The following is a 20,789-nucleotide window of genomic DNA, read 5'->3' on the forward strand; positions in this document are numbered from 1 at the left end:
ATCATATTGTTGTTCCTTGTATTGGGCTGCAAATCCCTTCAGCTCCTTACATCCGGAAAATAAAATGTTTATATGCTTTATATTAGTACTTATGAAGTGATTTAATTGTAAAATAGAGACAGGAATTTTCTCTTAGAAATGAAATGATTTTTAACCCATCATGATAAATGTACCACTTTTGAACACAAGATGGTTTTAGGATGTTTATGGATGGATTAAAAAATAATTAAAATAATTGGTTTCAAAATAAAACTATAAAATGTTCTAAATTTAAGAAGTGAGATAAGTTGATTTCCAATTTTAAAAAACTGAGTGAAATTTACAAGTTGCTAGGATGTAAAATATCTGAATGACTAAGGACATGAATGGGTTTTAACTTCCCTTTAACATTGTTAAATGTTTTCAATTTCTAGTGAAAGTAATGTATATTTAAAATTTATATATTCATATAAATATATTTAAATTTTAAAAGTTATATATATATTTTAAACTAGAAAAGTCAAGTTTTCATCAAAGACCTGATTTTTTTTTGTTACCCTCTTTTTCTAGCAGTCACCATCAATATATATAATAATAATCAACATATGTTGATACTCTGTCATTTTGTGTACTGTCACTGGTGAAGGTTGTGAGATGCCTCCACTTTTTCTCAGCATAGTGGTCTGCTCAGGTTGTCAGAATAAAATACTACAGACTAGGTTGCTTGAGTGGCAATTGTGTCAGGACAGTTCCAGCGCCTGGAAGTGTGATGTGTAGGTCTGGCAGTGTCCACTTGTAGAGGTTTCTAGCTAGCATATGGGCTAAGTGCTTGTTATATTATCACATAAAATTGAGATCAAGTCATCCAGGAAAGGAACCAAGAATATAAATCCTCCAGTATGTCTTCTAATGAAGATACTAGACTAGTCCAAGCGAAGTATAGGCCCTACTATGACCTAACACAATGATGTCCTTAAATCTATTGAAAGCACATTGGGTGTTAAGGCATCAGTGTGAATTTTGGTGAAATATATGAATTCATTCCACAATACTCCACTATTGGCCCCACAAATCCATAGTATAAATGGAAAATTCTTTTTTGCCCCACAGCCCCTCAGTCCCACGCTCTTGTTTCAAAAGGCTTAATAGTCCATTCTATCTTAAATGCCATCTACATCAGATGTAGGTAAGACTGGGTCTGATTCAACCTGAAGCAAAATTCCTCTCCAGCTATAAACCTGTGAAATCAGAAAATGTTATGCTTCTAAAATCCAACAATGGTCAGTCCTAGGATAGACATAACTACTGCAAAAGGGAAAAGCAGTGAGGGATGACAGTTCCTAAAGCAACTCCCAAGCCTAGCAAGGCAAATCAATCAGATCTTAAAAAGAGATAACCTTTGTGATCACATGTCTTCTCCAGGCCTGCTAAGATGCCATCATCACCCTTATGACAGTACACCCTGGCCTGTCCCTGAGGCATGAGACAGTGGTTTGACGGCCTCTCTGGCATGGAAATACACGGCCTTGGACATGAAGGAATAAAAAGCCTCGAAGCCTGAGCACATGGTGAAATTAACTTCCTTGCTGACCAAGTCACATTTTTTAAATTGATTTTTTTCAGTGCTGGCATGGAACCTAGTGCTTTGAGCATGTTAACACACCACTCAGCTACACCACCACTCTTCTCTTTTTGGTGAGTTTCACAGTGTACCCCAAGCCTGGAATTCTCAATGCTGCTTCAGCTTTCCAAACACTAGGATCATGAGCATGCACTACCTTGTGTGGAGAAAGGGAATGGAGAGTAGTCTTCTCTTCAAAAAATAAGCTTTTCCCATAACCACTCAAAAACAAAAACAAAAACAAAAACAAAAACATAGGAGCAGTCATTAAATGTCTCCCAAACAAAAAAAGCCCAGGACCAGATAGGTTTAGTGCAGAATTCTATCAGACCTTCAAAGAAGACCTAATACCAACACTCTTCAAACTATTCCCCAAAATAGAAACAGAAGGAACCCTTTTCATAAGCTGTCCCAGGTGTTGCACTGTGGAAAACCGTCCAAGACTTAAAATCAGGATGTGTGGATTCAAGGGCTGCTTTTCCACAGCCCTTGAAAAGACATAGCTTTCATCTCTTAATTTGTTTCTGTTATTCTTCACACTTCAGATCCACGTGTTCAATGCCATTATGATCATAGACACTAGCAGTATATTTTGTCACATTTTTTTTTTTAGGTCAACTATGTAGTCTAGGCTTGACTTTGAATTCATGATCTCTTGAAGACCTCCCAGAGGCAGAAAATACACATGCACACTAACATTGACTGTAACAGCATCTTTTATTTACAATGAACCTGTAACTGACAAACCAGTAAGTGCTTCATGTGCTTAACCATTTGGAGAGTTGAGTGCAACTAGTTCTATAACATTGGTCTCCTGGCTCAGTCTCACTTGTCATCCCATAATCTACAATATAGGAGGGGGAAGTCATCCCCATTAGCACAGAGAGGAGGATTTTCCCAAAGGCCACAAGGCTTCTTGGACTGAGCACATGGTCACCTCTAAGCAATTCATTTATCAGCAGCTTTACATTCTAAGTACAGGGGCTTCTTCCCACTTCCGGACTGTTTCCTTGTTTGGACAGATGCACAATTTTGGTCTCAGGACTCTGAGCTTTGTTTTAGACATGAAGAGAGGCTTCAGAAATCTCTTGGGTAGTTAGTGATTCTTGAGTTAGGCCTCTCTAGCTTTGCCTAAATAATAATCTTTCCAGCTCCACAACTACTGAGACACCTCTAGAACTTGGAAGTCCTCGTCACTTCCTACAGTAGGATGGCAGGCTTCCACACCCCAAATCACTTAACCGACTATTGCTCATCCACTGTAGGCATATACTATACTAATGGAAGTTTTGTCCTGTCTCATAGAAAGCCTCCTGCCACCAAGGCAGGAAGATTCTCTCAGGAAGATTCAGGTTGGAGCTGCTGCTGCTCACAGCAAATATTTGCATGAAAAAAGTAAATCACCATTACATCTTCTGTATGAATGCTGCTTTCAAGGGGATTTACAGGAACAAACCCGTTTTTGCTCTGCTGAAAGGATCCAGATGTTTTGTGTCTTGACAGTTTGCTCTCTAAACAGCCAAGTATGCAAATCGATCAGCATATTTGAGTATGCCAAGTAACTTGATTAGCTAAACTAACAGTCCTACTTCTAGATAATGGAAAATTGTGGAGTACTGCAGGGATTTCTTTACAAATTTCTCATGAATTAAAAACAAAAACAAAAACAAAAACCCAAAAAACAAAGGAAAAAAAAAAAAAAACAAGAAAAACTTTAGGGCTGGAGAGGTGGCTTAGTGGTTAAGAGCACTGATTGCTCTTCTGAAAGGTCCTGAGTTCAATTCCCAGCAACCACATGGTGGCTCACAACCATCTGTAAAGGGATCTGATGCCCTCTTCTGGTGTGTCTGAAGACAGCTACAGTGTACTCATCTACACTGTATAAATAATTATTTTAAAAACTTTAATGTACCATGTAATAAACGTTATTGCATAAATAAAATTGCCAGTGGCCAAACCTCTCCTTCTGTAAGGTGTGACTTAGGGAAATTAGAATGGTAAGAAATAGTAAGAGCTAGGGATGAAACTCAGTGATAGTTTGTGCGAGAATCCCTGGGTCCAACCAACAGTACCGGGGCGGGGACAAGTCACAAAGAACACCACTGTACAGGTATAATCAGGGAAGGGTTTAATGTAGACAAAGTAGAATCAAATATTTACTCATACCTGTCTACATGGACAGCAACGTCCTCATAAAAATTATGAATAACATATTTACATATCCATACCATATACAATCAGAATCTCTGTAGGTTAGGGAGCGAGAGCAAAAACAAAAAACCAAAACCCTGTTCGTCCATACCCACAAACGTTTTACTGCTTAGCTTAGTTCTCGCTCCCACTTCCATTGGCAGGCTCCACGCACCGGAAGGTTTACCTTTCTGTACCCCGAGCCGGTGAAGCCGGGCGGAGTCTAACACCAGCCTCACCCAGCGCCAACCTCCCAGAGGGCCGCCGTCGCTACCCCGCCTTCCCGGCGCCCCGGGTCGCCTCAGCAACGCATTGGCCTGAGGCGCGGCGGGGCACGTGACCGTCGAGTCACGTGACCGGTCAGTCGGCGTCCTCTCCGCTGGGTGGTGTCGGCTGCGCGCTGACCCAGCGGCCCTGCGGCGTCCGGCGGCCTGTGTCATGCAGGAAGCGGGCCGCGCGTGGAGCTTCGCGCCCACCTGAGCTGCTTGCGCCGAGGAGCGGCGTGGCGGGGCCGCGCGCTCCGGGCCGCCAGGGGTGTGGCCGCTGCGAGGCCGCGACAGGTGGGTGCGCGGAGGTTTCGGCCTGAGAGAGGCCGCGTGCTGTGGGGCGGGGTCCGGTCCCCCAGCCCGCGGGCGGCCGCAGGTCTCGGGCGCTCTCAGGTGAAGCCCTGCCCCGACTGGGCTGGGAGGACGTGCACCCAGCCGCCCTGCCTGCTGCTGCCTCTGCTCCAGTCTCCACGTCCGAGATGGAAGTGTGGATTCCTGTCCTCTGAGTGCCTGACGTGGCGTCTGGAGGGTGCTGCTCAAGTAGAAGCGCTGGAGGGAAAGCGTAGGTAGGCTGCTTTGCATTTTAATCGCCGCCCAGTTGCTTGTCTTTAAAAAAAAATTTTTTTCTTGGATTCTCCTTCATCGGAGTCGAGTTTTTAATAGAGAAATTATTAGGGGAGAATCATAATGGTTCATGGTCTTGCTCTCACGTCTCTTTAAGGCGACGAAACCTGCCTTTAAAAGAAAACACTCTTCTCTGAAAGCCCGTTTGAAAGAAAAAACAAAGGAAGAAAGAAAGACAGCCAGCCCTTTTCTGCTTCCTTGTCTCCCCCACGTAAAGACACACAGTGGTCATACGCTGTCAAGATTTATTATGGAGTAGTTTTGTTTTTTTTTCTTGATGTTTGTTTTTTGTTTTTGTTAATTTGATGATGTCTCAAGAAAAATAGGAAGTATGACCTTTTCCATTATTTTTTCTTTATTTTGTTTGATTATATGTTATGCAATTAGAGAAATAACTTACCTCTTGGAAAAAGCACCAGTATTTCTGGTCAGTCCCAGGAGGGACTGCAAGCATACGTTTATATAGTAGACTTCAGATCTACTTGGTTGGTTAGCTACTCAAAATGGGAGTGGAACACTTCATTTAGAATACTCAAATTACGTTCTGTGAGAAAGAATGTATGGATTACACTTGTCAGAGTTATGGAATGACGTGGGCACTTTAAAAAAACGAAATGTTGAAAATCTGAAGCAAGGAAAATTTGAATTTTGAGAGATTCAGTGTGTGAGACCCTATGTTCAATAAAATCAAACAAAATATCCTGTTTGATACAGTGAATGAGGGTATGCAGAGTGTGAAATTACCAAGGAAGTTAAAATAAAGAGCAGTGCGTACTTGCCTAACTTCTTGTTTCTGGAGATTTTATTGATAAGAGATGTACTGAACTTTGATGTTAGCAGGGAAAACTGCTGGGCATGGTGGTGCATGCCTATAATCCTGGCAGTGGGAACGGAGAGGCAGAAACCACAGTTTAAAAAGTTTGTCCTCTGTGAGAGGAGTGGATGTTGGTAGTCTAATATCTGTGCCACCCAGGTGCAGTATATTTTCTTTTCCAAGACAAGTCCTTCCTTTACCTTCTCTTTAAGTTTAGGCAAACTAGGCTTTTGTCTGTTTGTTTATTGTTGTTTGGTTTGGTTGTTAGATTCTTCTCTGGATGTGGAAATTGTGTTTCGTGTCTTGGCCACATCTAGGATTGTCAGATAAAATACAGGATTCGAAATTAAATATGAATTTCAGATAAACACAAACTATGCAGAACATACCTACACTAAAAACAAATTTATCATGTATTTGAAAACAAAGTTTAACTGTTCACTTACTTTTGTTGCTAAATATGACTGTTTTAAGTCTAGCACGTTTGTGCCATTTAAACTAGCACTAGCAAAAAATTAGCTCAAGGCCAAGATAGGATGGAATAGATTCTCTCCTTAAGCTTCCCTGTTGGGGGCTGCAGATGTGGTTCTGTAGTAGGGGGAATGCGTAGCACACATAGGACCTTTGTCCAGTGTCCAATTCCAAAACAGTCAACCAATGGGAGTGAAAAATGAAGAGCCCTCTTTACTGTCAGGTGAACCATGTACTTGAAGAGCATCTTCTGCCACAGGGGTTCTGTCACTCTTTTTCCTTTACCATGTTCTGTTTCTTCACTTTTCTTTCTGAGGATTGAACACAGGGTCTCACACAAACCAGGCAACTGCTCTGCCTCTGGTCTGCAGCCCACAGCCAGTTGTTTTTAATGTCATACATGAGTACTGTATTGACATCATCTCCTCACTCTCTCCATTTCTCCCTGTGCCCTCACAGCTCCCTCTGAAACACATGGCCTCTTAGCCTCTTATTCTTTATTATTGTTTTCCACACACACACACACACACACACACACACATACACACACACACACACACACACACACTCTTATGAATTCAACCTCTTGTTCGTTTAGTGTTGCTTGTATATATATATGTGGTTAAGGCAGACCACTTGAGATTGGAGGATTGGGTAACCTATCAGCAAGCTTATCCCTGGCGAAGATTGATTTGCTCTCTCTCAGCAGCGATTAATTGCCTCTAGCTCTTCTTCCAAGGGTGGGGCCTGTGAGATTTCCCTCATCTACATTGTCATGTCAAAAGGTGCTGTCTTGGTTAGGTCTTCCCTAAGCAACCAAACTGATGAGATTTTGTGGCAGCAGCTTCCCTGTCATCTCCAGAAGACACTATCTTGTAGCAGACATCATGGGCATCTGACTCCTTCATCTTTGCCCCCTTCTGATCTGTTCCTTGAGTCATAGTGGTAGTGTAGATCTATCAGTTAGGGCTGTTCAGCCAGCAGCCGTTGCTCTCTACATTTTGCTCACCTTGTGGCTTTCTGTAATGGTTCCTGTCTGCCAGAGAAAGCAGCTTCTTTGATAAGGAGTGAGAGCTGTACTTGTTTGTGGGTCTGAGGATAAGCAGTTATAGTTCAGTTAGAAATTATGCTGATTTACAAAGCAGGGTCTTCTCTAGGATTGTAGTTTTTTGTTTTGTTTTTTGGTTTTTCAAGACAGGATTTCTCTGTGGAGCGACTGCCCCTGAACTCAGAAGTTCGCCTGCCTCTGCCTCCAAAGTGCTGGGATTAAAGGTGTGTGCCACCACTGCCTGGCTGATCTTTCCATTTTTTAGTGTATTTCTCATTCTCCTTATTCAGAGATTTGAAGTTGTTATTGTAGAGGTCTTTCACCTCGTCGGTTAGGTTTATTCCTAGATATTTTATTTTCTTTGAGGATAATGGAATTATGTCCATAATTTCCTGTTCTAAGTGTTATCGGTGTCAGAACAGCTACTGAACTGAAACAGGTAGTGGTGGTGTATACCTTTAATCCCAGCACTCAGGAGGCAGAGGTAGTTGGATCTCAGTTTGAGGCCAGCCTGGTCTACAGAGTGAGTTTCAGGGCAGCCAGAGAAACCCTGTCATGAAAAACCAAAACCAAAACCACAAAAACAAACAAACAAACAAACAAAAAAAACAAACAAACAAAAAAGAAAAGCTACTGAATTTTGTAAGGTGATTTGCATGCAGCCATTTTGCCAAAAGGGGTGTCTGTTTCCAGAAGCTTTCTGATGAAACTGAGATTTCTTATGTGTAAGGTATCCTCTGCAGATGGGTAATTTGACTTCTTTTCCTCTTAATATTCCTTTAATTTCCTTCTCTTGTTTTATTGCTCTAGCTACTGCTTTGAGCACTATATTGAAAAGGAGTAGGGTTAGTGGGTAGGCCTATCTTAATCTGATTTTAATGTACTGCTTCTATTTTTTCTCCAGTTAGGGTGATGTTGGCTTCTGTTTAGTTTTAATTTGAAGTCTATTTTGTCTTATCAGGATAGAGACGCTTGCTTTCTGGTCCCATTTGCTTGGAATGGTGTATTTGTTTGTTTTCTGTTGCTGTGATAAGCTCTATGACCAACAAAACAAAACTTGAGGAGAAAATGGTTTATTTCAGCTTATGGCTTAAAGTCTGTCATGAAGAGGAGTCAGGACAGGAACTTGAGGCAGGAACTGAAGCAGAGGCCATAGAAAAAAAAGCTGATTACCGGCTTGCTTCCTATGGCTTACTCAGCCTGCTTTATTATAGCATTGAAGACCATTTGCCCAGGGGTGGCACTGCCCACTGTGAGCTAGGGCCTCCCACATCAATTGTTAATTAAGAATATGCTCCACAGACTTGCCCACAGGCCAATCTGTTGAGAATATTTTTCTCAATAGAAGTTTTTCTTCCTAAATGACCCTAGCTTGGGTCAAGTTGACAAAACAACTAAGCAGCTTATATATTTTTTCCATCTTTTCACTTTAAGGAGGCTCCTGTCTCTGAAATTAAGATGTGTTTCTTGTAGACAGAAGATAGGTGGATTTTGTTTCTTAATTAATTCAACAAACCTGTGTCTTTCAATTGGGAACTGGGGTTACTAATATGTTACTATTTAACTTACTTTATTACTTTCAGTTACTATTGAAACAGTTTGTTGATGACTGCCATCTTGGGGAGGGTTTTTCATTTGTTTTACTTATGTCTTAGTCCTATTTTGTGTTTCAGTATTACAGCTTCATTTGTCTTCTTTCAATATTCTTTTGGATGTGCTTATTCATTTATTCAGTCCTGAGTATTGCTTTTAATTATTCTAGGGCTGGTTTGTTGGAAATGAATTTATTATTTTATGTGTGTAAGTGTCTGCCTGCATATATGTGCACTGTGTATGTGTCTGGGGTTGCAGAGGCCAGAAGAGTGCATTGGATCCCTTACAGTTAGAGTGACAGAGAGGTAAGAGTCACCTTGTGAGTGCCTGAAATTGAACCAAGGTCTTCTGGAAGAGCATTCTGTTTTTAAATGCTGGGCTATCTCTCCCATCTTGGAAGTGATTTCTTTAAGCCTCTTTGTATAGTGGAAAGTTTTTCTTTGCCCTTCAATCCCGACAGTTTTGCTGGGTACAATAGTCTAGGTTGTCATCCGTGGTCCATTAGAACTTCAAGAGCATTGGTTTAGGCTCTGATGGCTTTGGAAACTTTCCGTTAGAATTCAGCCATTGCTCTGATGGGTTTCCCTTATGTGTGATGTGTGCGTTCTCCCCTTCTATTTCTCCCAGCACTCTCTTCTTGTTATGTCTATTAAATACTAAATATTAAATATTAAATACTATAATCTGCTGTGAGGAGTTTCTTTTCTGGTCATGTCTACTTGATTTGAGTATGTCTTTCCTCAATTTAGGGACGTCTGTTTTGTGGTCTTGTTGAAGATCTGGCCTGTGTAGTTGATCGGGAATTTCTGTCTTCATCTGTGCCTATAATTAGATGACTTTGCAAGGTGTCCAGCTGGTTTATGTGTTCTTTTCATCTGTTTGTTTTTTTTTTTTTTTTTTTTTTTTTTTTTTTTAACTTTTCATAGTTTGTGCTTGAGTAGTTCAAATCTTCTCCATCTTCAAGTCTGGGTACCCTCCTTCTCTTTGATCCCTTCTCCTTCCCAGGCTCTCCCTTGAGTTTTCTAGTCACATCACTGAGTTTCATTTCAGCTCATCTCTCGTCAGTATTTTTAGCTTTTTACTGAATCCAGTTTTCAAATCTCGGATTGTCATTGTCATTTCATTCAGTCATATATTTATGTTTTCTTGGCTATCACTCAGACATATACTAATATCCTCATTAAATTCGTGGAACTGCCCTCTCCGCATCATTTTTAAATTCCTTTGAAATGTTTGATAAAGTTTGGAATTGTTCTTTTAAATTCTGTCCTGGAGTCCATCTAGGTAATTCTCACTGGATATCTATCTCTGTCTCTATCTCCAGCTCCATCTATCTCTATCTCTATCTCTATCTCTATCTCTATCTCTATCTCTATCTCTATCTCTTTCTCTGTATTTATCTGGATAGTTATGGATACACACACACACACACACACACACACACACACACACCTCCATATCTTCAGCCCAATCATATATACATATATATGGACTGAATAAGGACAAAATTGTCTTGGCCTTTCATGTTGTTTATTGTTTGTGTTTTTGCATTATGACCTGAGCACCTGAGCATGTAGACTTTATTTTATTTTATTTTTTGGTTGTATGTCTGATGTGAGATTGTAGCCTGATGCAGAAGCTGGTTGAATGGAGCTGTAGCAGGGACAGCCAGTGCCTCTTGATTGCTGAAGTGTGTTTTCGTATAGTTGGACTGTTTCATTTTCCTATTAGCAGTGTCAGAGAGTTCCTGTTCTACCGTCTGTATGCTCACCAGTGTTTAGTGTTTGAAAATCAATTATCTAATGAAGGTCCAGTATCGGTATGCTTAAAGAGCTCTTCTTACACATCAGCAAGACAGTAGTAAGTACTTCATACTCTCTGATTCTACCACTAGCATGCTAACCTAACAATGTAAAGAGAAAGCTCAACCAGAAAGTAAGCAAAGGATTTGAATGGGTATTTCTTCAGATAAGACAAACAGCTGACTAGTAAACACACAAAAATAAAATGCTGAAAGGAAACACAAATAAAGATTACAGTAAAGATCTAGGATGTAATCAGAAGTCTAACTTGGGTCATAAGCACAAGGCCAGAAGTTCAATCCCTTCCCCATTTATAGTGAAATAACTCATCACACTTAGAATTACTAAAATTTTGAAAAGATAGATATAAAAACTGTTGGTGTGGCTGTGGGGAATTGGAATCTCCATATCTGGTCAAGTGAAAATGTGCAACAGTGGCAGAGTCTCCAGTGCTTTTGTCCAGTGATACACCTTGACATTACAGTTGCACTTCCAGGTAATATACCCATGAAGAATATAAATATGACTACACCAAACCTTAACACATAAACCTGTGCTTTAGAATAGCTCAAACAGAGAAGCAACTCAAATTTACCAGCTGACTGGGGTTGGGGTGTCAGAAACTCAATGCCAGCCTGGCCTCATAGTAAAACCTCATCTCGAAGAAGAAAACTTGTGGGGAGAAGATGGTGTGGATGCTTAGATACATAACTCACTCGTGTGTTCCTCTATTGGTAGGCACTTATTATGCCCCAGTTTTTCCCTTTTATAATGGTGTAGCAGTAGCTGTTCTTGTATATAGATATTTAAACATTTGTGGGATGATTATTACCTTCTAGAGCCCTGGAAATGGGGCTGTTGAGGATTTGCATTGGGTAGTGGAGCGGCTTGCCTTTACTGAAGCTTTGCTTCCATTAATGAAATGTAGGTGCTTTGCACATCATGTTTTAATTTCCATACTGGAGAAATGATTTGGCCATCTTAAACTCTTCAGTTACCTTTCCTCTATTCTTGAGTTTTGTTAATCCTATTTTTAGTGAAATCAATAATTAATATTTAATCAGTGACCCATTGTTGAATCACAGAGTCACCTAGGAGTCTGTGACTATAGCCCATATCCTTAAAACATTTAAGTCTAATTTTTCTCTCTAATTCTTCAAATGCAAATTTTAATTTTTTTCCTGAAGTTTACCATTTGTCATTTTTCGTCTTCTCTGTGCTTTTCTGGGAAAGCCTTTCCTCATCCCAGACCAATGAAATAGGAACACAATGATTTGTTTACACTCAAAATTTTGAAAAATATCTGTCATATGGTGTCTTTTTTTTTTTTTTTTTTTTTTTTTTTTTTTTTTTTGGTTTTTTGAGACAGGGTTTCTCTGTGTAGCCCTGTCTGTCCTGGAACTCACTCTGTAGACCAGGCTGGCCTCAAACTCAGAAATCTGCCTGCCTCTGCCTCCCAAGTACTGGGATTAAAGGCATAATATGATTAAATTATGATTAATTAAATTAATGTAATTAAAATATGATTAAAGGCATGCGCCACTATTGCCTGGCTATATGGTGTCTTAGTCAGGGTTTCTATTCCTGCACAAACATCATGATCAAGAAGCAAGTTGGGAGGAAAGGGTTTATTCAGCTTACATTCCCACATTGCTGTTGATCACTAAAGGAAGTCAGGACTAGAAACTCAAGCAGGTCAGGTAGCAGGAGCTGATGCAGAGCCTATGGAGGGATGTTCCTTACTGGCTTGCTTAGCTTGCTTTCTTATAGAGCCCAAGACTACCAGCCCAGGGATGACAACACCCACAATGGGCTCTCCCTCCTTGATCACTAATTGAGAAAATGCCTTACAGCTGGATCTCATGGAGGCATTTCCTCACCTGAAGCTCCTTTCTCTGTGATAATTCCAGCTTGTGTCAAGTTTACACACAAAACCAGCCACTACATATGGTATTGTAGTAACAATAGCAACAACTACATATTTTTGTAATGCAAAATCCAACAGAAGTTGGTCTTACCTCCTCCAGTTGTAGCTGTGCCAGGCTGGCAGAGAGAGAGAGAGATAGGTGGAGGGTCTCAGGTGAATGTTGACATTTCAAGCCAGACCTGAAAGTGGTTGGTATCACTTCCCTACAATGTAGTGACCAGGATTTACCCATTAGACATCTAACATAGTTGGAAGAAGAAGGGGAAGATACAATACTATTGATTGCTCAGGCGTAGTGAACTGTAGTGGGAGGCATTGACACCCGCTCTTCCCCTTCTCAGACTGTTTCGTTCTTCCTGGGACACACAGCATACAATATTGTGTATGAAGAAGGCTGTCCAGAGTCCCCTCTAGTCACAGTTGTCAGCTCAAAGTACAGATCTCTGTCTTGTTCACGGCTGTCAGCTCAAAGTACAAATCTGTCTTGGAAGAACTTCTAGGAAGTGCTTGAGAATATGAAGCTGTCTTTAGGCTTCTCTCAGTGCTTCATGCCATAGCCGAATTTATTTTAAGTATAAATACTTTAAAGAATTGTGACAGTTGTAGGGATGTTCTGAGACTTATCCAGATGGAATATGAGCTTGGAAGGATGACTACTGTTACTGGTCACTGTGATTTTACCATACCGTCAGTGGCCTGGGGATTATACTCCTTCCATAGGGGTCCTTGTGAAATTAACTGAGTTATTGGAGGCTAGAATCTATGTATAAGAGCACACACTTGCTGTTGACATTTGACCTAGGTATTTATTGTAGTGAAGAGTTTATAAATTATAAAAATGCAATTTATCACAAACTGGGATTTTTAAAAACTTACCAACTGTAGTTTTTAAATGTCACCACAAAACTTTAAGAAATTGCAGTTCTGTTACATATTTTCCTGATTGGTACAACGCTGAGGGCAGGGCCCAGAATCTCCAGTTCACCTGCAGCTTTCCCAAGTGGCTGCTTGTGCACTGTCAGCTCTTGCTTTTCTTTCTGCCTCATTGTGTATGTGTACCTGGGTATATACCTATGTGCATGTCTCTGTGTGTCTCTGTGTTGTATCTGTGTGTGTACCTGTATGTGTACACCTGTGTATATGTATGCCTGTGTGTATATGTGTACTTGTGTGTGTGTACCTGTGTGTGTTTGTGTGTGTGTGTGTGTGTGTGTGTGTGTGTGTGTGTACCAAGGTACTCTTGTGGAGGTAAGAGGATAGTTCTCATACTATGTCAGTCCTGAGGATCAGATTCAGTGGTCTTGTCATCCATTCATAATTGTATGACATAAAATACTAGGTATAACTCTATTCAGGACAAAAGGACATCTCACAGCCTAGAGAAGAGAAAAAGGCTAGGAGTTGGAAGACCAGATGCTGTGAGAGAAACTTCAGGACTGGTGTACTGAGAATCATTAAATTTTGTTCATATGTTCAGATCGAGGGAGGCTCTCTGGGTTCATCAGAATGGACACATTTCGGTGGTTTTGCTTCTCAGCTATGCTGGAGGTTGGACTGCTGGCCTTCAATACTTGCTTCCTTTCTCCTGACTGACTAAAGCGGGCTTGTGCATGAGTCCTTCTGTCCTGACGAGATACTCAGCTCAACTTGTCATCATTGCCAGCTCTGCAGGAGGTGTTTGCTGGCCTGGGCAGTTTTGATAGTTGTTATCTTCTCACTGTTGCTGCTTGGAAGTAGCATTTGAAGAAACACAAGATAATGCCAAGAGAAGGCATACATACCACTCTTCTTGTGTTTCTGGTGCCTGAGGTAGAATTTTGGTACCCAAAGGAACAGTTCTCCCACCCTGTTGTAGCATCTGATTTAGGTAGGGGTGTGTGTGTGTGTGTGTGTGTGTGTGTGTGTGTGTGTGTGTGTTTTAGAGGTCCTAAACTACACAGCTGTCCTAACCCTGCACTGTCTTTTTCCTGATGAATTGGAATTGGATGCTGTCATGATAGTAACTTTTCTTTGTGTGGGAAGCTTCTTTGTGCATTGTTGGATGTCAGTAGCATCCTGGGCCTCTTATAAACTGCCAGTAGCACTTACAAAGCCATGGCAAGCAAAGATGCCTCCAAAAATGACTACTGTTGAAGATCACTGATGTACTGATGCCTCTCCCTAGCCCTCTGCTAGATTAAGGTCATCCTACTCCTTGTCTGGTAGTGTTCCCAGCCTTGCTCCTCTCCCTGACCACTGTGCTTGCTAGTCAAGTGGGAAGTGGACAAGTGGAAGTCAGACTCAGTAGGTAGGGCAGAGCTGGCACTGCAGCACACAGATGGGTGTGTTTTGGGGTGGTGGCTAGTGATTAGATGGTTAAATGTCTTTTGACATGAAAGTGAACAGATGACACTTCACAGAACATAATTAGGTATGTGCTGTCTGTACTGTTAAGAGCCTGCCTTGAGGATTTGGGTTAGGAAAGAAAACTTCAGGGATTGTTTTCCTTAATGTTTTTATTTGAAAGAAGCAGGAAAAAAAGATGAAACTTCTATTTGATTAACTGCCATATTTAAGGTATCTTTAGTATAATAGCTAAAGTCCATTTCTTTGGTATGTAAGAAGTTATGTGGATGCATGGGTAAATATGAAGCAGCCAATTTTTACTGAATGTAGCTGAGAAAGGTGTAGGCCTTGAGGTGCTGAGGGAGCAAAATGGGAAGGTGGGGAGGATCCCCCAGGTGAGAAATGTTAACTTTGTTTGAGCTGGGTAGAAGGGGTAAGCAAATTAGGTCTCATAGCAAGAGGCTCAACTAGATTTTCACATTAATTTCCATTAGTTAATTAATTAATTAATTTCCATTAATATTTTCATCTGTTGCTCACTTTTAGTTCTTAAAATCTAGACTGTAATGAGTTCCTTTTTTCTTAAGATCATCCAGAATACCCATTTTGTAAACTTTAATCTCTTGACTTTTTTTTTGCAACTTTTTTCTATTCTAATATCTTTTAGTGACAGGATATTGATTTGTGGTTATACTTTAATTTCCATATTGCAAACATGTAGATTGTTCTAAATAACTTTACTACTATAAATCCCCTTTGGTGAATGTCTTTTATCTTTGGTGTGTGTCTGTATGTAGGTATGTGCGCGAGTGTATGTGTGGAGCAGGTATTGCTCCTCTGCGCTCCTGGAGGTTAGAGGAAGATGCCAGGGGTCCCGCTACATATGGCCTCTCACTGAATCTGGAGGGAATCTGTCCAGCTGCCGTCATGCTTGTACCACATGTGCTCTCACCCACTGAGGCATCGCTCCAGCTCCTCATGTGTGGAACTGAGTGTGGGTGTCAACCCACAGTTGAGATGATTTCTTTAAGAGAGCACAAACTTAAATGACAAAGGTGTTTTTAAGGCTCTTGAATTATATTGCTCAACCACCTTTTTGAAATTGGCTAATTAGTTATTTGTACTTCTGACTCCTGTCAGATGGTCATTTTAGAAAGTCTTTGCCAATTTTTAAAAAGAAAATTACTGATTATGAAATAAGATCTCATTATCATGTACTTACCAGTAAAGCTGATCTGTTTTTCTTTTTTCTTTGTAAAGTTCATTATTTTGTTTATGAAGTGGCTACAAATTGTTTGCTTCCCATTAATCCGTTGAACATTAGTATTTTTAAAACATTTATTTACACAGTACTTTGCTTTTCTCCTTTCTTTTCTACTTCAGCCTGCCTGTTCCTTTCATCATGGTAGGCATCAAACCCAGGGCATGCTCACACTTCCACTTCCAAAAGCTCTTACATATTAAAGGTCTTTTTCTGGGGTATTTATTTGAAACATTTTTTTCTACTTTTCCAGTTTGTCTATTGCTGTATGACTTCAAGCTTACAGAAAAGTGTAAGTGTGTAAGGGTCTGCCATCTGTCAGCTCTTTGTTAGAGTCCACTTGCTGTATTTTACCCAGGAGTCAGGCCCTTCTCTTCTTTCTCTTAGAATTCTCAAGTTGTCTTCCTATGCAGTGGTGACCATACTCAGTGCAGCAAGTCCACGGTTATCCTTCTGGGTGCAGTAAGCCCATGGCTGTCTTTCTGTGCTTACTGTTCTGTCCTATCTGATCCACAGTCATCCTGGATTTAGCTGTCATCTCAGACTCTTGACATGGAGTAGTTCCTTAATCTTTCTTTGTTCTTGACATCAGTGTTTTTGAAGGGTTCCAGCCAGTTATTTTCTAGAATATTCCTACTTGTATTTCTCTGTAGTTGCCTCATGGTTATATTTAGTTTTAAATTTTAGGCAACTATAAAAAAACCAAAAATATTTCTGTTCTTCACAGCATAACATAATAGTAGCCATATAATATTAGTTTGTTATATATTAGTGATGACATTGGGAACTTGTGAAATTGGTACCTGCCAGACACTGCTTTCTTTTCTCTTTGAAGTTTTTGAAGTTAGGTTTTTTTTTTTTGTTTTTTTTTTGTTTTTTTTGCTTGTTTGTTTTGTTTTTTCAAGACAGGGTTTCTCTGTGTAGCCCTGTCTGTCCTGGAACTCACTCTGTAGACTAGGCTGGCCTGGAACTCAGAAATCCACCTGCCTCTGCCTCCCAAGTACTGGGAATAAAGGCGTGTGCCACCACCGCCCGGTGCCTTGAGGTTAAACTCTCCTGTAGCTCATCAGACTTTTGCTCGTTGGTCTCAGATTGGAATTGTGCGGTTTCTCACCCAGATTTCTTTTTGTATTAATTGTCTCCTATTGTGAGGAAGAGTTTTCCCTCCTGCTTGTTTATTCATCCAGTTATTTATTAGAACGATATATATGGACCCTGTATTAGTTTTGCTTAATACACTCTTGGTATTTTTTTTCTCTCCCTAGTCTTCCTAGCTGTCTACCTCTTAATTGGAACATTTATGTAGTCTCTTTATATTTAATGATTATACAGCTAAGCCAAATTTTTGGCATCTGAAAAAAAAAAGCAAGATTGGTTAGTAACCCTGAAATTACTACTTTTGAAGTGCTTTTGATATCTTTTGATAAAGCCACTGCCACCTCAGTTCTTACTCTGCTCTCCCCAGCACTCTTGACAGTTAGTAACCCTCCCCTTTCTTGAGACAGAGTCTCACAAATATAGCCTTCATGGCCTTGCACAGGCTTGTGAGCCTTCTACTTCAGCTTCCTGAGTGCTGGGATTGTGGGCGTGTGCCACCAACCTGGCCTTTTTGGTGGTGGCTTGCTCAAAATGACTCCCAGCTTTAGTGTAGGGATTTGTTATGGTGCTTCTGAGTGCAAGAAGATGTGATGTGCCTGTGTGAAAAAATATTTGTATACATACAGAAAGAAAGAAAAACTAGGAGACAAACAGAAAAATAGCAAAGTAGATCCCTTTGTTCAAAGATGTTATGCCTGTGGTTTTCTGTTCTCCTGTTATACTTTGTAATTTTCTCTTTATTATATTATTTCTCTATATAATTAAAGACTATACTTAATTATATAAATTATATTAATTATATAAATTAGTTAAATATTATATTTAATCCTATTTATTTATTTACTTATTTTGCATACTGACTGCAGCCTCTCACTCCCCTCTATCCCCATCTATTTTTCCTCCATTTTTTCTCAGAAAAGGGCACACCTCCCATGGATATCAACCAGCCACTGCATATCAAGTTTAAAAGACTAGACACCTCTTCTCTTATTAATGTTAGATGAGGCAATCCAGTAGGAGGAAAGGGTTCCACAGGCAGGCAACAGAGTTAGAGGCAACCCTTGCTCCCTCTGTTAGGAGTCCCACATGAAGACCAAGCTACACAACTGTTACACATGTGCAGAGGGTCTACATCAGTCCCTTGAAGGCTCCCTGGTTGGCAGTTCAGTCTCTGTGAGTCCCTATGAGCCCAAGTTAGTTGATTCTGTGAGTTTTCTTGTGGTGTCCTTGACCCCTCTGGCTTCTCCAAGCCTTCCTCCCCTCTTCTGCAGGATTCCCTAAGCTCAGCCTAATGTTTGGTGTGGGTCTCTACAATGGTTTCCCTCATTTGCTAGGTTGAAGCCTCTCTGATAATTGGACTAGGCACCAATCTGATGAGTATAGTGGAATCATTTCATTGACTTTTTTTTTTTTTCCATTCATGTTAGGTTCTATCCTTTGTCTCTGGGCTGTCTAACCTCTGGGTCCTGGCTCTGCAGGGAGTGGCAGGGGTGGGCTCCCTCTCATGGTATGCCTTCACCCCAGCACATTTTGTAGGCAGGACAAATTATAGGTCAAAGGTTTTGTATCTGGGTTGGTATCCCAATTCCTCCACTGGCAGTCTCGACTAGTTACATGTTTAGTATGTCCAGTTCAGGTTATATATCACCCATTGCTATTTTCCTAGGAGTCTTAGCTGGAGTCACCCTCATAGATTCCTGGGAGTTTCCATTTTATTAGGTTTCTAGCTTGTCCAAGAGATGCCCCCTCTATTCCAGTTGTTTCTCTTAGTATTCTTCCCCTCCATCCTCTCACATCTGATCCCCACTGTTTCCATCCTCATTCCACACCAAGACCCTTCCCCCAGCCATTTGTGATGTCTATTCTATTTCCCCTTCACAGTGAGATTCATGCATCCCCCTTTGAGCCCTCCTTATTACTTAGCTTCTCTGGGTCTGTGGATTATAGCACAATTATCCTGTACTTTATGACTAATATCCACTTATCAGAGAGTACTTACCATGTTTGTCTGTTTGGGTCTGGGTTACCTCACTCAGGATGATTTTTTTTCTAGTTCCATCCATTTGCCTGCAAATTTCATGATATCATTGTTTTTAATTGTGTAAATGTACCATTCTTTATCCATTCTTCGGTTGAGGGACATCAGGTTCTGACTATTATAATTAAAGCTGCTGTGAACATAGTTGATCAAGTGTCCTTGTGGTATGGTGGAGTGTACCCATAGATTGATTCCTAGTTTTCTGAGAAACCACCATATTGATTTACACATGCTGCTGTTTTCAACATTTTCACTCTGTCTTCCTCTTGGTCTTCCTCTTTCCTCGGTGTCATCATCGTTGTTAGTGTGTGTGTGTGTGTGTGTGTGTGTGTGTGTGTGTACACATGCATGCTTTGTTGGGACAGTAATATCAGTATTTCATCTTCATTCTTGAATGGTAATTTTGCTGGTTATGAAGTGCTACTCAATAACTCATTTTGTCAGTATGCTGAAGACAGCCATCATGCTGTCACCTGGGTTTTCTTATTGCTAGTGAGATCCAGTTGTAGAAATTTCCTGTCTTTCTGGCTATTTTTAAATCTTTTCTTTGTGTTTATTTTGAAATTTATTATAACAAGTCCATGTTTAAAGTTTCTTCTATTTATACTATTTTGTGTGTATTGTGATTCTTTAATCTAGATTGAAATCTTTCATCTATTTTTTTGTTTTAAAATAATTTTCTTTTTAAAATTAAAAAAATCTTATCTTATTGTATATGTATGGGTGTTTTTCCAGCATGAGTGTCTGCACCACTTGCATGCTTGGTGCCCAGGGAGGCCAGAAGAAGGCATTGGATCCCTTGGGGCTGGATTTAAAGATGCTTGTAAGCTGCCTTATGGGTGCTGGGAATTGAACCTGCTTTTCTGGAAAAGCAACCAGTGCTTGTTACTGCTGAGCCATCTTTTTAGCCTTTATTTTTGAAAATGCCCAACTTTTATCTCCTCACATGTAACTTATGTTCTCTGTTTTTCTGGGATGTGAATAGTCTTCAGGGAGCCCATGCCATTTTGTTCTTGTCTGCTTGTCTCTCTTTAATATTTTTCATTTCTTAATGATGAAAAAATTCTTTACTGGTCTTTTAGCTATGTTTAATCTGTTTCATTCATTTAGCTTTGTTTTAATCATTCTTAATAATTCCTAGAAGTAGTGTTTTCTTGTTTAAAGTTACACATATTTGTTTATTTTGTGTGTGTATGTATGTGTGCCATATCACATGTGTGGAGTCAGGACGGTTCATGGAGTCAGTTCTCTCTTTCCATCCATGTGGGTTGGGGGCCTGGAACTCAAATCCTTAGGCCTAGCAGTAAGTACCTTATCCTATGGAGCCATCTTATTGGCTTTTATTCTTTTTCAAGCTGCCAATTTTTGTTATTTTTTTTTTGTTCTCTCATTTAATTTATTTAAATATTTAATATCTCTGAGAATTTTCTGAGAAAAGAGCAAGAGTATCATCTGTAGTTTGTTTTGTCTAGTGACTCTTCCTCATAGAGCTCTCTCTGTGAAAATGGTATTTTTATGGTTTTTTTCAAGACTTAGTCTATAGTGATCTAAATGACTTTAAATAGAGACTATTTGAATTCTGCCAGAAAGTCAAGAGCACTTTTGTTCTGGGTAAAATTAACTGTTTAGCAGAGTTCCAGTCCTCAGCTGTGTCCTATTCTCTTCCATGGTTTCCTGTGCAAGAAAGGTTTCAGTAGAAGATGGGGAGATAAGACAGTAGATGGGAAGTAAT

At 40.2% G+C, this 20,789-nt stretch overlaps 1 protein-coding gene across 6 annotated transcripts in view; it reads left to right on the top strand.

Moving 5' to 3' along the window:
* Window positions 1–4,052: 4,052 nt before the first annotated feature.
* Marchf8 (membrane associated ring-CH-type finger 8) overlaps window positions 4,053–20,789 on the top strand; it is an 86,815-nt gene continuing 70,078 nt past the window's right edge. For 2 of the 6 annotated variants that reach the window (XM_031383069.1, XM_031383070.1), the window contains exon 1: window positions 4,090–4,622. The gene's annotated coding sequence lies outside the window, so the exon portion shown is untranslated. Of the gene's footprint in view, window positions 4,623–14,159; window positions 14,746–20,789 lie in introns of those variants that run through there. The other 4 variants (XM_031383068.1, XM_031383062.1, XM_031383060.1 and 1 more) reach the window with 4 other exon arrangements.

Source organism: Mastomys coucha, unplaced genomic scaffold (assembly GCF_008632895.1).
Source record: "Mastomys coucha isolate ucsf_1 unplaced genomic scaffold, UCSF_Mcou_1 pScaffold20, whole genome shotgun sequence".
Classification (NCBI taxonomy): Eukaryota; Metazoa; Chordata; class Mammalia; order Rodentia; family Muridae; genus Mastomys; species Mastomys coucha.